The following is a 17,270-nucleotide window of genomic DNA, read 5'->3' on the forward strand; positions in this document are numbered from 1 at the left end:
GGTCCAATTTCAGTCTTCTGCAGGTTGCCAGCCAGTTCACCCAGCACCATTTGTTAAATAGGGAATCTTTTCCCCACTGAATGTTTTTAATTGGCTTGTCAAAAATCAAATAGTGGTAAGTAGCTGGATTCATCTCTTGGTTCTCTATTCTATTCCAGATATCTACTTCTCTGTTTTTGTGCCAATACCATGCTGTTTTGATCACTATTGATTTGTAGTAAAGTCTGAGGTCTGGTAGTGTGATTCCTCCTGTTTTGTTTTTATTTCTGAGTAATGTCTTGCCTATTCAAGGTTTTTTCTGATTCCATATAAAACGAAGTAATGTTTTTTCAAGATCTTTAAAATATGACAGTGGAGCTTTAATAGGGAGTGCGTTAAATTATATATTGCTTTGGGTAGTATGGACATTTTGATAATGTTGATTCTTCCTAGCCATGAGCATGGTATGTTTTTCCATTTGTTAACATTTTCGGCTATTTCTTTTCTTAGAGTTTCATAGTTCTCTTTATAGAGATCTTTCACGTCTTTTGTTAGGTAAATTCCCAAATATTTCATCTTCTTTGGCACTACTGTGAATGGGATAGAGTCCTTAACTGCTTTTTCAACTTGACTGTTGTTGGTGTATATAAAGGCTACCGATTTATGGATGTTGATTTTGTAACCTGAGATGCTACTGTATTCCTTGATCACTTCTAGGAGTTTTGTAGTAGAGTCCCTAGTGTTTTCCAGATACACAATCATATCATCTGCGAAGAGCCAAAGTTTGATCTCTTCTGACCCTATATGGATACCCTTGATCGCCTTTTCTTCCCTAATTGCGGTGGCTAAAACTTCCATTACAATGTTGAAAAGCAATGGAGACAATGGGCAGCCTTGTCTGGTTCCTGATCTGAGTGGAAATGATTCCAATTTAACTCCATTCAATATGATATTGGCTGTGGGTTTGCTGTAGATGGCCTCTATCAGTTTAAGGAAAGTCCCTTCTAGACCAATTTTCTTGAGTGTTCTGATCATGAAGGGATGCTGGATATTATCAAAAGCTTTTTCTGCATCAATTGAGAGAATCGTATGGTCTTTGTTTTTTAATTTGTTTATGTGCTGAATTACATTTATAGATTTACATATATTGAACCAGCCTTGACACCCTGGGATAAAACCAACTTGGTCATGATGTATAATTTGTTTGATGTGTTGCTGGATTCTGTTTGTTAGGATCTTGTTGAATATTTTTGCATCTATATTCATTAGTGATATTGGTCTATAATTTTCTTTTCTTGTTGGGTCTTTTCCTGGTTTGGGGATTAGGGTGATGTTTGCTTCATAGAACGTGTTGGGTAGTCTTCCTTCTTTTTCTACATTTTGGAACAGGTTGAGTAATATAGGTACTAATTCCTTTTTAAAGGTTTGGTAGAATTCAGACGTGAAACCATCTGGTCCCGGGCTTTTCTTTTTAGGGAGGTTTTGTATAGTTGATGCTATTTCTGAACTTGATATGGGTCTGTTCAACATTTCCACTTGATTCTGGTTAAGTCTTGGAAGGTGGCGTGCTTCCAAGTATCGGTCAATTTCCTTCAGATTTTCATATTTCTGAGAATAAAGTTTCTTGTAATATTCATTAAGGATTTTTTGGATTTCTGATGAGTCTGTTGTTATTTCGTCTTTGTTGTTTCTGACTGATGATATTAGAGATTTTACTCTTTTTTTCCTGATTAGGTTGGCCAGAGGTTTATCTATTTTATTGACCTTTTCAAAAAACCAACTTTTTGATTTATTGATCTGCTGTATTATTCTTTTGTTTTCAATTTCATTTAATTCTGCTCTAATTTTGGTTATTTCTTTTCTTCTACTGGGTTTGGGGTTGGAATGTTCTTCCTTTTCCAGTTGCGTGAGATGTCCCATTAAGTTGTTAACTTCCTCTCTTTCCGTTCTCTTGAGGAAGGCTTGCAGTGCTATAAATTTTCCGCTTAGAACTGCCTTTGCGGTGTCCCAGAGGTTCTGATAGTTTGTGTCTTCATGTCGTTTTGTTCCAAAAAATTGGCGATTTCTTTCTTAATCTCATCTCTGACCCAGCTATCATTCAGCATAAGGTTATTTAACTTCCATGTTTTTGTATGAGTATGCAGATTCCTGTTGTTACTCAATTCAAGTTTTATTCCATGATGGTCCGAGAAGATGCATGGAATAATTTCTATTCCTTTAAATTTACTGAGGTTAGACTTGTGACCTAAAATGTGGTCAATTTTGGAGTAAGTTCCGTGGGCTGCTGAGAAGTATGTGTATTCAGTTTTTTGGGATGAAATGTTCTGAGATGTCTGCTAAATCTAAATATTGGATGCTTAGGTTTAAATCTAAGATTTCTTTGCTCAGCTTCTTGCTGGAGGATCGATCCAACACTGCCAAAGAAGTGTTGAAATCTCCGACGATTATGGAGCTGGAGGAAATCAAGTTACTCATGTCTGTTAGAGTTTCTCTTATAAATTGAGGTGCATTCTGGTTGGGTGCATAGATATTAATAATTGAGATCTCATCATATTGAGTATTACCCTTAACAAATATGAAGTGACCATTCTTGTCCTTCCTTACTTTTGATGGTTTAAAGCCTACTGTATCTGCAAATAAAATTGCAACACCTGCTTTTTTCTGATTACCATTTGCCTGAAATATGGATGACCATCCTTTCACCCTGAGTCTGTATTTGTCTTTTAAGTTGAGATGTGACTCTTGTATGCAACAAATATCTGGCTTGAGTTTTTGTATCCAGTCAGCTAACCTATGCCTCTTTAGAGGACAGTTTAAGCCATTCACATTGATGGAGAGTATTGATAAGTCTGGTGGAATTTTGGGTATCGAGTTTTTCAAAGGTCCAGTGGACATTTTTAATCCTTTCGCCAGTGTGGAAGTTGGAGTTTGATCCGAAGTTTCTGAGTGAGTTTACTTTTGTGGTATAGGATTGGGTTGGTTATTGTGGAGGATAGGTCTGAGAATATCCTGAAGAGCTGGTTTACTTATGGCAAATTTTTTCAACATATGAATGTCATTGAAGTATTTAATTTCTCCATCATAGATGAAACTCAGTTTGGCTGGATACAAGATCCTGGGTTGAAAGTTATTTTGCTTTAGGAGATTAAAAGTTGATGACCACCCTCTTCTGGCTTGAAAAGTTTCAGCAGAGATCTGTAGTTATTCTAATATTCTTACCTTTGTATGTAATAGTTTTCTTTCGCCGGACTGCTTTGAGAATCTTCTCTTTCATGTTAACTTTAGTGAAGCTAATTATGATATGTCTGGGGGATGACTTATTGGGGTTGAATCGTGCTGGGGTTCTGAAGCTGTCTGCTATCTGAATTTCAGATTCTCTAGGCATGTCTGGAAAATTTTCTTTCATAATTTCATGCAGAAGTGCCCTCTGAGGGCACAGAGGCCACTTCATCGTTCTCAGAAATCCCTATAATTCTTATATTGCTTTTTTTCGAATTATCTGAGAGCTCTCTGAGTGAGTGATCCGTTTTTGCTCTCCATTTCTCTTCCTCTTTGAGAGATTGGGAGCATTCGAAGACTTTATCTTCAATGTCAGAAATCCTTTCTTCTGCTTGCTCCATTCTGTTGCTGAGGGATTCTACTGTATTTTTCATATCTTTGAGGGCTGTAAATTCTTGCTTCAGTGTGTCTAAGTCTTTGGTGGTTTTGTCTTTAAATTCGTTAAATTCTTGAGACAACTTTTGAATTTTTCCTCGAATTCCTAATTCCATTTTATTAATCTTGTCTGCAATCCAAATTCTGAATTCGATTTCTGACATCTCAGCCAGTTGTTTATGAATGGGATCTTCAATCACATCTGCCGTATCTTTCCTTGGGGGGGGGGGTTGATCTATTCTGGTTATTCGTGTCACCAGAGTTTTTCTGCTGATTCCACCCCATGGTTATTTTACTCCCTTTGGTTTTTCCCCTGGGGCTTTATCGAGGGGCCGTACAGTGTTGTGGCCTGAGAAACTGGGGCCCTGTCTGGTGTGGTGGAGCAAAGTGGTTCTGTCTTGTTTTCAGCTGGTTTCTGTTCGATCCTATTGCATCTTCTACTCTGGCTTGAAGTCTCAGCTGTGTGGAAAAATCAGCAATTAAGTCACCCCACCCGCCCACCTCTGGCCCCAGTTGGAAAAGGAGAATCAAACCTTCCTACAACCGCACACCCAGGGCACCGCCTGAAAAGTGCTCAGTCTATTAGCCCAGTTCAAAAGGTCCAAATCAACTATCTCAGTCGGCACCTGTCTCGGGTGGGAGAGTTCAAGAGGTCTCTGGGAACTGGATCACAGGAGCCTGGTGACTCCTCTGACACGGCTCACCCCAGTGCAGCGTGGAGTCAGGAGGAGCCACCCAGCAAACAAAGCAGTCTGGGAAGGTTGACGTCTCCTTCCCCACTTTGCCCCTCCATCGGACCCAGTCACTGGTATCTCTGCAGATGGCTAACCCAGTTGCCTGCAGTGAACAGACACTCCAGGGGTTTGCACCTTCCTGAATCGCAAGGAAGTCTGCCAGGCCCCCGCAGACTGCCGCTATCTAGCAGGAGGAGATGGGGCCTGACATCTTTGAGTGCTTGATGCAGGTGATGGGAAGGAGGTGTTCACTCAGGCTTAGCCCCGTCCCTGATGGATACTGCTAACAGAACAGAACAGAACAGACAACTTTGTGGGGTTCTGTCTCTGTTCCTGCCGAAATCGCCTACAGAAGACGGGCTGTTCTGAGTTCAAACGTCTTTGCTGCTGGAGGTTTGTGTCCTCTTTGCTACTGGAGGTTTGCCGATCACCTCTCTGGGTTGGCCCCGCCTTGGAAGCTTCCCAGGTTTGTGAGCAGTGTCAGGAAATCCCCCGCTTACCGGTGGCCTCCTCTGGTTGCCCAGGGAGACAGGGGGTGTGGCCTCAGAATATCCAGAAGTGAGCGTTCTTCCGTTAAAGAAAAAACGGCTGTTGATCTACCTCCAGGGAACTGCTGCTCTGGTGTGGGCAATCAGCCGACCCTTTTCTCCTCTGTCTCGCGCCCAGAGTCCCGGCGCCCAGAGTCAGCACTGAGCGGCCGCAGTTTATGCTGGGTCCACACCCCTCAAGAGATCCCCCAAGAATCCGAACTCCTGGGGGATAGGCCCCTAGACCCCAATTGGGAGTGCGGGGGAAGCTAGAGTTTCATTCAGTTTTATGCCCGCCCGGGGAGGGCTGTTGCACCGCACCACAGGGAAGTGCCACCAAGGCTTGATTTCCCCTCAGCAGAGTGCCCTCTCCTTGCTCACGTGTCCCAGAGTCAGTGCTGACCTGATGCAGCTCGGGCACTGTGCACTCCCCTCGAGAAATCACCCAAGGAGCCGAACTCCTGGGGGATAGGCCTCCAGACCCCGAGTGAGTGTAGGGGCTCTCAGCTCTCAGCGGGGAAGCTAGAGTTTTATTCAGTTTTGTGCACGGCCCCATAATGTTGCCTGGCGGGGGGGGGCTGCTGCACCTAATCCGCAGGGAAGTGCCGCCGAGGCGTGACTCCCCCTCAGTAGAGTGCTTTATCCTCGCCCGCGTGTCTCAGAGTCAGCACTGACCAGTCACGGCTCAGGCACTGTGCGCTCCCCTCGAGAAATCACCCAAGGATCCGAACTCCTGGGGGACAGGTCCCCAGACCCCAAGTGAGAGTGGGGGGGGGAAGCTAGAGTTTCATTCAGTTTTATGTCTGGCTGTATTGATGCATGGGGAGGGCTGTTGCACCGCACCACAGGGAAGTGCCGCCGAGGCGTGACTCCCCCTCAGCCCGGTGCCCTCTCCTCACTCGCGTGCCTCAGAGTCAATGCTGACCAGTCACAACTCGGGGACTGTCCACTCCCCTTGAGAAATCACTCAAGGATCCGAACTCCTGGGGGACTGGCCTCCAGACCTCAGTGGGTGGGAGGGGAGTGTTGGGGATTCAGAGTTGCCGGCAAAGGATTTTTAAAGTTTTATTCAGTTTTATGCCCGGCAGGAGAACACCACAGCACCCCAGTAGGGGAGGTAGGTCCAGTTTTTAGAAGGTCTCTCCCGTGGAGTGTAGTGGGAAGGCCTTTAGTTTCTGCCCGCTTGTTTAATTGTGGGGCTCTTGAGCCGGTCTCATGGGGGAGGGGGACTCCCGTCCGCTTGGTGGTGGATTTTGTACCTTTTGTTTGCATCCTTGTGATCACAGCTTGCCTCGGTGGTGTTGATGTGCGTTCTTCAACCTTCTCTCTTGGTGAGGCTCAAGTCCACCAGGATACTTACTAAATTTCTGTCCCTTAACTCTCCTTCTGGATGGGAGCCTCTGTTGAAAGCTGGGTTCAGTCCGCCATCTTGTCTCCCCCCCGAGCCAGAGGTTGTTATCAAACCAATTTGCCAAATCAGACATTTTATCAGAAAAAACATCTTAATTCATTTACCATTTTGAATTGACTTGTTGATGCATGTCTTTAAGCCAACCATCTCTGTATTCTTTCTAATCATGTGACTAATAGATAAGACAGAGCCCTGACCTCGGCGGCTCACCTTCAGCCTCTTACTGGACTCTGTATCAGGGGAAATGCATTCTTTGACAGTAGAAGGGGATAAAAGAGGGAGGTCACTAAAAATTGTCTCATGCCCACTGCTCCAATATATAAGAAATCAAGGCCAGACACCATGGCTCACACCTGTAATCCTAGCACTTTGAGAAACTGAGGTGGGAGGATCACTTGAGCCAGGAGTTGGAGACCAGCTTGAGTAAGAGTGAGACCCCGTCCCTACTAAAAATTGAAAAAATTATTTGGGCATGGTAGCACGAGCCTGTGGTCCCAGCTACTCAGGAGGCTAAGGCAGGTGGATCACTTGAACCCAGGAGTTTAAGGTTACTATGAGCTGTGATGAAACCACAGCACTGTAGCCTGGGCGATAGAGGGAGACTCTGTCTCAAAAAGGAAAAAAGAAAGATTTTTCACAAAGGCAATATTTGTATGGCAACAGATGCATACTTTGAAAGCAGAAATACTTATTTAAATTGATCGAGTACTTTACACTTAAATATTGTATTTTAAAGTGTTTGTACTTCCCTTTTATAGAGAAGGCACCAGATCTCAGAAATGGTAAGTGGTTATGCAGCATGTAAAGGACCCAGAGACAAATGAGTCCCTTTAAGGTAGCATCTGAAGCAGGGTGGGTCAGGGATTATTGCTGGGAATACTGCATGTAGTTCTATGTCTTATGGCCGGTCCCTGCAAAACAGAGTTTCAGACAATCATTCGTTTACCCTTTGGACACTTTGGAAGCCTTACGAGATGTGTCTCAGAACCCTCATGGGGGTGGGAAGGTGGAGGGAGCACAGCCTTATCCATTGATCTCTTTCTCCCTGGGTTGAGGGTTCCCTCAGAGAGTATTATTGTTATTATTATTACTCCCCTTCCCATATCTTACCTTCCCCACCCCCTGAGTTTCTTTTTATTATTATTATTATTTTTTTTTAATTGTTGGGGATTCATTGCAGGTACAATAAGCCAGGTTACACTGATTGCCATTGTTAGGTAAAGTCCCTCTTGCAATCATGTCTTGCCCCCATAAAGTGTGACACACACCAAGGCCACCCCCTGAGTTTCAATCTCGCACATGTGTAAATGCCAAGGAGGTACCCACAGATATCCCCATTGAGGCATCCCGAAAATCCCAAAGCAGGACGTGAGGTGGTAGGTGAGGAACTATATTCACTGGCATCTGTGGGAAGCTGCCTGCACCCAACCAATCACTGCAGCTGTGGCTGGGGTAAAGGGTGAGGCTGAGAGGACTGAAGTGACACACAGGATGTCCACCACTGTCCAGGGAGGGAGCTGTGCTGGAACCCATTCCGATCCGGGTTCTCCTTTGGCACAGGCTGCATCCACCCTACAGAAGGGGTTCACTTCTCTCATTTAAACAAAGGCGCCACATGGGCTAGCAAAAGCCTTGATTTTTTTTCTTAACAGGAGTTGCATTTTGGGCTAGAATCCTGATTCTAATGTTCAAAACATTTAAGACAATAACTATAAAAATTAACTTCAGATTTGTAAAGAAGTAAAACACGGCTGGGCATGATAGCTCACCCCTATAATCCTAGCACTCCAGGAGGACAAGGCTGGGGAGGATCCCTTGAGCTCAGGTGTTCGAGACCAGCCTAAGCAAGAGTGAGACCCCCGTCTCTACTAAAAATAGAAAAATGGGCTGGACATTGTGGTAGGTGCCTGTGGTCCCAGCTACTAAAGAGGCTGAGGCAAGAGCATCAGTTAAGCCCAAGAGTTTGAGGTTGCTGTGAGCTATGACGACACCATGGCATTCTACCCAGGGTGACAGAGGGTATTTCTGTCTCAAAAAACAAAAAAAAAAAAAGGTAGTAAAACAATTGCTGGGAATGACTAAATGACACCCAATGAGATTTATAGAGTTTATTCTCCATAAATATGTACATCAGATTCTAAAAGACATTCATATTTTTTTTTTGAGACAGAATCTCATTCTTTTTTTTTTTTTTTTTTTGTGGAGACAGAGTCTCACTGTACCGCCCTCGGTAGAGTGCCATGAGGTCACACGGCTCACAGCAACCTCTAACTCTTGGGCTTACACGATTCTCTTGCCTCAGCCTCCCGAGTAGCTGGGACCACAGGTGCCCGCCACAACGCCCAGCTATTTTTTTGTTGCAGTTTGGCCGGGGCTGGGTTTGAACCCGCCACCCTCGGCATATGGGGCCGGCGCCCTACTCACTGAGCCACAGGCGCTGCTGACATTCATATTTTTATACCTCTGACTTCTGTTCCGTAAAGTTCTTAGTGGGGCGAAGGAACCTTAGTTGGGTTCTCTGTGTGGCCCATGACATGTTTACACCACTCAGTCATTTGGGTATCTGCTTCTTGTTTTGGGATCCTTAGGGGCGATTTCAGGGAGTTAGCTTTGCTTATTAGCATATTAGCTTTTTCACGTGCACTCTTTCAAGACTGGATGTTTTAATCAGCTGATTAGGATAAAAGGCTTTGTCCATTATTGGCTGCAAAATCCCAGTTGTGGCTGTGAATTGCTGAGCTCTGTCACTGAATCTGTGGGAGCGGGAGTAGTGGTGGCCTTTCATTCTGCATGTTGTGACTAAGTGTGTGTGTGGTTGTAAGCCTATTTTAGTTGTCAAGAGACACTTCCTACTTGAAGTGAAAGCTAGAAATAAATTCCGTGTTACCATTAAACATTATTTTCCCCTCTTGCTTCCTGCCCTTATGCCAACAGTTGCTTGGGAATTGAGACAAGCCTGTTTTCTCTCCCAGTATCGTCCGAGTTGCCGCAGATTGTCCATACTGACAGAGTAATAGTTGAGACCAGAACTAGAATCTAGGTTTTTCTGATAACACAAAAGACCCTCTTTTAACCATACTTCTTGACTACTACTGTCAAGGAGGTACTTCATCATCATTCCAGTTTTCCAAGAGTTTTTTGTTGTCTCTTTGTTTGTTTGAGACAGAATCTTACCCTGTCGCCCAGGCTAGAGTGCCATGGCATCAGCCTAGCTCACTCAAAGTCCTGTGTTCAAGTGATCCTTCTGCCTCAGCCTCCTGGCACCAGCCACAATGCCTGGGTGGTGCCCTAGTAGAGATGCCCTAGTAGAGATGGGGTTTCACTCTTGCTCAGGCCTGGTCTCTGGTCTTGAACTCCTGAGCTCAAGGAATCCTCTTGCCTTGGACTCCTAGAGTGCTAGGATTATAGGAGTGAGCCACCAAGGCTGGCCAATTTTCCAAGTGTTTTAAGTTTAAAAATTTATTTTCTTAAAACTATTTTGAAAGTCTAGTATTTAAAAAAACTAACCAAAACAATGAATTACAATCACAATTTCATAAATGCATAAACTGAGAGGCAAACTAACATCTACTGAGCATCTCCTTTTTTCAGACACAGTACATTATCTTATCTAATTGTCACTGCCCTGGAAGGTAGAGGACAGTTATTGTTTGGTAGGGATTTTTCTCTACACATTACAGAACAGACTGAGGCTGAGAGAAGTTAAGCAATAAAGTACCGTCTTAAGGTAGGAATCCTGTTCCCATCTGTGTGAGTCAGAAGATGATGTTATTTCTAATAGATGTTAGTTTCTGAGGTGATGTGCCCATTTTCAAAGACCTCGTAACAATGGCAACACTTGATATTCTCATGTTCCCAACAAGATTGCACATATCTTTGCACCCCACAAAGGCGAACGGTGCAGCAATGATCTTGCTTCCCTTCTTCCTCTACTGTGCAGTGTTTGGTCTCATGATTTAGTGATTTCAGTTTGGGGGAAATATTGAAAGAGAATGAAATCCAGTAAACATCTCCAGGAATTTATAAGTTGAGAGGAGAAGTGAGTCTGCAGGTAATGTCAGAAACCTCTCGTTTACAACTTTCTCAATTACTTCTGGTCACATTTATTCGTTCACTTATCCATTCAAAATATTTCAGTACCTCTCCTAGGTAGGCCCCTACCTCAGCTTTATAGGGTGAAAAACATGAAGTCCTATGTGCTGGGAAGCCCCCAGGAGAAAAGTCATTGGCAGATGTGCGGATTTTCAGTCCTCTCCCTTAAATAAAGGTAGGGCATTAAACAAAAAAGTAAGGCTTCACCTGGAAAGGGGAGTGTCTAGTCAGGAAACAACACTGGTCACTGCTAAACAAAAGGCTTGCAGGGAACGATGTTAACCAGTAACCACTGAGAAATGAAATTTTGCTTTAGTATGAGGTAGTGAGAAGTGTCCTGATTTAGGATTCTATAATAGAAATTTCATAAAGGCAAAGTTTCACACATAGCCTTTCTGGGTATAGATTAAGTCCCATAAGTATAGATCTAACTAAAAGAAGGGTTCTTTTTTTCATTCTGAGTGCAACTTCTATAACATTAGCTAATTTTAGACCCAAGTTTAAACATATAAATATCTTTGTATCTCTTCCATATTAAAAAAAAAAAAATAGTAACCTCTCTTGACATCTTGGTCCTTTCTAATGATTGAGCATCTTTCTCATTTCACACACAACTAAGCCACTTTAAAGAGTAGTCTAGATTTGCTGCCCCCCTCCCTCATTTCCCATTTACTCCTGCCCCCACCACGATCAACTGTGACAGTCTATCTATAACATTCAACGTGTTTCTAAGGTGTAAGCCCCATGCTTCACTTGACCTCTCCATGACTTTGGACACTGTTGGCCATTCCCTCCTTTGATAGCTGTCCTTTGGCTTCTGAGAGACCAAGTGTCCAGAGTTCTCTTCCTACCATTTCTTTTATTCCTTTGTGGGCTCCACTTTCTTGGCTCACTTCAGTGATGTTATTCCCCAGTGTCTGCTCACTGCATACCCTCCCCCAAGGTGAACTCCTCTGTAAGCAGCACGTAACCTGCCACCTACATACATGCTAATGACTTTTGCAATCTTCCCCAAGCCTTGACCTCTCTCCTGAGTTCCAGGGTCATAACTTTCAACTCCCTATTAAATGTCCACCTATTTGTCCCACAGGTCCCTGCAACTTAAGATGTATAAACCTAAACTCTCATCTCCCTACTCTAACATTCTTCTGCTACTTGTCTTCCTATATTTCCAATCTCTAGGTTCACTGACCACCATGCTGTTTAAACCAAGTCTCAGAGACACCCTAGGTTCTTCCCTTTCACTTATTGCTTTCTCTCTCTTTATTAGACTGGGATTCCCCAAGAGGCAGAGCCTGAGACAAAGGTTTGCCTGTGTTCAGTTTACTTGGGGAAGAGATTGCAAGAAATGGAAGTGGGGACTTGGAGGAAGAGCCAACCCCTGAGTACATAATCAAGCTAGTTTCTGCCATAGGCAACCAGGATCTCTGAGGGTCTGTGCAAAATGAACTAAGAATTGTCCTTCTGAAGGATGGAATTAAGAGGGGTGTATATAGTCATATCATACCCCAGCTTCCAGCACCCAGCTCGGATCCCCCCAAGGAGTGTTATTCTCTCACGCTTTCAGTCTGTGCATCTATCACAGTGTCCCAGTGGGTTCCTGAGGACCCCAGAAACAATGGGGAAGTAAAGGTACAGCAGGGGATCTGCAGTACAGCTGAGGAGAGGCATTGCCGGGCTACACCTGCACATGTGGTTGCCACTGCCAAGTGGAGCCCCAGAGGTGTCCCATCTGCCCCCAACCACAAACACATACCCATACGGTCCATACACATTCTTGATTCTCGCCCTCATTATCTCTTAGATTGCACCCCCATCTTCTGTGCACAGAATGACTGCCACACAGTATCTGATAAATGTTGAAAAACAATTGAATATAAGAGGAATCTTTGGAGAAGACATTTCCCCAGCCTGGATTTTTGCTCAGTCCAGAATGTTAGTAATATCTACACATAAAAATCTTCTAAAGTGGACCTCTTGATTTTAATTATCATTTTGAGCAAAATAATAATAATAAAAATAATAAATACTTTTCACAGATAAAAAAACTGTAAAGAATGAGAAGTCACTCAACTCTGATCTTTTATTTTATAAAATCATAATTTTGTAGTGTATACTACACCATGGAAGTGAAAAATGCCAAACAAATGTGAGAATGTCAAAGAAATTAGGAAACAAATATTTGCATTTCAGTGTAGACAATTCAAAGTTAAAATTATGGGGAGGGGGAGAATTCCGAGGTATTTACATGGTTACTATAAGAGATGAAGTAGATATGGAGTTCTAGAAAAATAAACGGAGACATTTTTAAGCTCTAGAAGTTACTACACATGGCTGGATAGTATTTTCTTTTTTTTTTTTTTTTGAGACAGAGTCTCACTATGTTGTCCTTGATAGAAGGCCATGGCATCACACCTCACAGCAACCTCAAACTCTTGAGCTTAAGCAATTCTCTTGCCTTAAGAGAGTCCTCCCAAGTATCTAGGACTACAGGCGCCCACCAGAATGCCCAGCTATTTTTTTGTTGGAGCTAGCATCATACATAATGATCAAGTAGGTTTTATCCCAGGGATGCAAGATGGTTTAACATACGCAAGTCCATAAACGTTATTCACCATATCAAAAGAAGCAAAAACAAAGATCATATGATCCTCTCAACAGATGCAGAGAAAGCACTCAATAACATCCAGCATGCTTTTCTAATTAGAACACTGAAGGGTATAGGCATAGGTAGCAGATTTCTGAAACTGATTGAAGCTATCTGTGACAAACCCACAGCTAATATTTTACTGAATGAAGTAAAACTGAAAGCTTTTCCACTCAGTACTGGACAAAACCTAGCAACCCCACAGACTCCACCACAAGACTCCTGGAAGTCATCAAAAAACACAGTAATGTCTTAGGATATAAAATCAATGTCCACAAATCAGTAGCCTTTGTATGTGCCAATAACAGCCAAGATGCGAAGTTAATTAAGGACACAATCCCCTTCACAATAGCTTCAAAGAAAATTAAATACCTAGGAATATACCTAATAAAAGAGGTGAAGAGCCTCTATAAAGAAAATTATGAAACCCTAAGAAAACAAAAGCAGAAGATATTAACAAATGGAAAAACATACCATGCTCAGGGCTGGGAAGAATCAACATTGTGAAAATGTCTGTACTTCCCAAAGCAATCTACAGATCCAATGCCATCCCTATTAAAATACCAACATCATAGTTTCAAGACTTGGAAAAAAGGATTCTGCATTTTGTATTGAACCAAAAAAAAACCCATATAGCTAAGACAGTTCTTAGTAATAAGAAGAAAGCCAGGGATGTCAGTATACCAGATTTTAGGCTGTACTACAAGGCCATAGTGGTTAAAACAACATGGTATTAGCACAAAAATAGAGACATAGACATCTGGAATTGAATAGAAAATGAGGAAATGAAACTAACATCTTACAGCCACCTAATCTTCAATAAACCAAACAAGAACATACCTTAGGGGAAAGACTCCCTATTCAATAAGTGGTGCTGGGAGAACTGGATATCCACATGTAAAAGACTGAAACTGGACCCACACCTTTCTTCACTCACAAAAATGGATTCAAGATGGATAAAAGACCTAAATTTAAGGCATGAAATGATAAAAATCCTCAAAGAAAGCATAGGAAAAACACTGGAAGATATCGGCCTGGGGAAAGACTTTATGAAGAAGACCTCCATGGCAATTACAACAACAACAAAAATAAACAAATGGGACTTCGTTAAACTGAAAAGCTTCTGTACAGCTACAGAGACAACAACCAAAGCATATAGACAACCTACACAATGGGAAAGGATATTTGCATATTTTGAATCAGACCAAAGCTTGATAACTAGGATCTACAGAAAACTCAAATTAATCCACTTGGAAAAAGCCAACAATCCCTTATATCAAGAGAGATGAATAGAACCTTCTCTAAAGAAGACAGATGAATGGCTAACAAACATATGAAAAAGTGCTCATCATTCCTAATTATTACAGAAATCAAAACCACCCTGAGATATCATCTAACCCCAGTAGAATGGGCCACATCACAAAATCTCAAAACTGCAGATGCTGGTGTGGATGTGGAGAGAAAGGAACACTTTTCTACTGCTGGTGGGACTGTAAACTAATACAACCTTTTTGGAAGGAAGTATGGAGAACTCTAAAGAACTCAAACAAGACCTCCCATTTGATCCTGCAAACCCATTACTGGGCATCTACCCAGAAGGAAAAAATCCTTTTACTATTAAGGACCCTTGCACTAGACCAGGGGTCCTCAAACTACGGCCCACGGGCCACATGCGGCCCACCGAGGACATTTATCCAGCCCGCCGGGTGTTTTTGCCGCCACTGCCTGTCCTGCTTAGCAGCTGACTCTTACTGGGCCCGCAGTGCACATGTGCGGAATGTGAGCTGAACTCTCTGACTCCCCTGCATTTATATTCTGATTGCTATTCAGTTGTGTATGATGTTGTATGTTGTGTGCTGTGAAAGCCCCAGTTCACATTGTTGCCATCTCTGAGCAGTGCGAGTTCAGTCATATGCTTGTATGGCTGAACTCCCATTAGATTCAGAAGAAAAAAGGCATACATGCCTTCTTTTTTCCTGCAGTGGAATCTGATCGCATGGGTCTTCTCACAGATCGCAATGCGACTCGCACAGGGTAGTGTGAACTGGAAAGGTGGTGGAGGAACCGGCTCTGTAATCGTGCTGGTTCTCACACCACACCAGTGTGAGCTGAGATAAAAGTGGACTTCCACCAATATGGGCACTGGCGAGGCTGAAATGATGCGGACTGGCAAGGCTGCACTGATGGGCACTGATCAGACTGCATTGATGGGCACTGATCAGACTGCATTGATAGAAAGTGCAGTCTATATGTCTCTGTATGGGCAAAGTTTTTGCTGGTATATTGTTTTTGGAGCACTGTATATATATATTGGTATTTTACTAATAGCAATTTGGAATCCCTAGGAAACAATGATATCAAAAAAGAGAAAAATTGAGTAGGAGTGTAGGATATTGAAAAAATAGTGGACTTATGATTACTTTTTCATGCAATACAAGGTAAGAGCTATGAGTTTGATATGCCAGAATATAGTGTCTGGGGTATTTCAAAGAATACAATTTGCGTCGACACTATCAAACTCAACATAAAGATAAACATGATTGGTCAGAGAAGTGAGAAAAGATAAAATATTAAAACTGAAAAATATATTGACAACTCAGCAAAATACTTTTGTGAAGCAGAAACAGCTAAATATTTCATCACTGTGAGCAAGTTTTCAAGTTGCCAAGATAATAACATGCACTGGCAGACTATTCAAGGAGGGAGAATTTGTTAAAGAATGTCTTCTTTCTGTTGCCAAAGAGATGTGTCCAGGGAAGGCTGATTTATTTAGTATAGTGAGTCTTTCAGGACCTACAATTACATGAAGGATTGAATAAATGGTAGACAATTTGCATCAGCATTTGCAAAACTCCGCAAAAAACCTTTCCTATTTTTCCTTGGCACTTGATGAAAGTAATGATGTTCGTGATTCTGCACAACTTCTAATTTTTATTCGTGGTACGAATGCTATTTCAAAGTCACAGAAGAGCTTGCTGCACTGCAAAGCATCAAAGGAACAACTACAGGAGAGGATATTTATGAAAAGATTTGCCAAACCGTGAATAGTTTGGAGCTGGACTGGGCAAAACTAGCCAGGGTGACAACTGATGGTGCTCTTAGCATGGTGGAGTCTAAGAAAGGAGTAATTTCTCGCATTAACCAAGAGATGGACAAACATAACCATTCTCATCCAATAGCCTTTCACTGCCTCATCCACCAACAAGCGCTGTGTAGTAAATCACTGAAGTGGGACTCTGTTATGAAAACTGTGGTATCTTGTGTTAACTCCATTAGAGCTAATGCACTAAACCACAGACAATTTCAGGAATTTCTGTCTGAGCTAAATCTTGCCTATGAAGATGTTCTGTACCACACACAAGTCCATTGGCTGAGTCAAAGGAAAGTTTTGAAACATTTCTATGACTTACTTCCACAGATTACAGCTTTTCTGCTTTCAAAAAACAAAGAAGTACCAGCGCTCAATGATGCAGAATGGAAATGGCATCTTGCCTTTCTGACAGATATAACAGAGCTACTCAACAGTTTCAATGTGCAACTCAAGGAAAGGGGAAGCTCATCTGTGATATGCAATCACATGTGAAAGCACTTGAAGTAAAATTAGGCCTCCTCATCAAACAAGTGAAGGAAGAAAATTTCTGCCATCTCTCCACAACTCAAAATCTGTTAGCGGAAAAACCATTGGTTGCATTCCCAAACAAAACGTGTGAATTCTGAGAGCTGTATGGAAAATAGAAGGGAAGGGTCAAGACCAGGGCAAGGGGACCAGTTATAAACCGTTTTGTAATCCAAACAAGAGATGATGGCCTCTGAGGGTGGGTAAAATGGAAGCGTGGCTGTGCAGATGAAGAAGATTGGATTCTTTCCCCTACTCTTAAGGGGGCGGAGCTGATAGGACCTGCTAATGAACCCAGTTTGGCAAGAGAGGAGAGAGAGAAGTCAAAGATGCCTGAGTTTTCCTCCCGGGTAACCAGGGAGACTGCAGTGATGGGCGCTGCAGCTGGATCCTGCAGCTGCTGGAGGGTGAGGGGAGGGACCTGCAGGCAGCGTGGGGCAGGGGCAGGGGCAGGGGCAGAGGACTCCACCTGAAGTTTGGGATGTGCTGAGATTGAATCAGTGCCCGAGAGCTATGTCAGAGAAGCTGTTCAATAGATGGCTGGATTTGTGGTGCTCAGGAGAGATTTCAACAGGAGACATTAGTTTCGACGAGATTAACACACACAAGA

This window comes from Nycticebus coucang, chromosome 9 (genome assembly GCF_027406575.1).
Source record: "Nycticebus coucang isolate mNycCou1 chromosome 9, mNycCou1.pri, whole genome shotgun sequence".
In the NCBI taxonomy this organism is placed as follows: domain Eukaryota; kingdom Metazoa; phylum Chordata; class Mammalia; order Primates; family Lorisidae; genus Nycticebus; species Nycticebus coucang.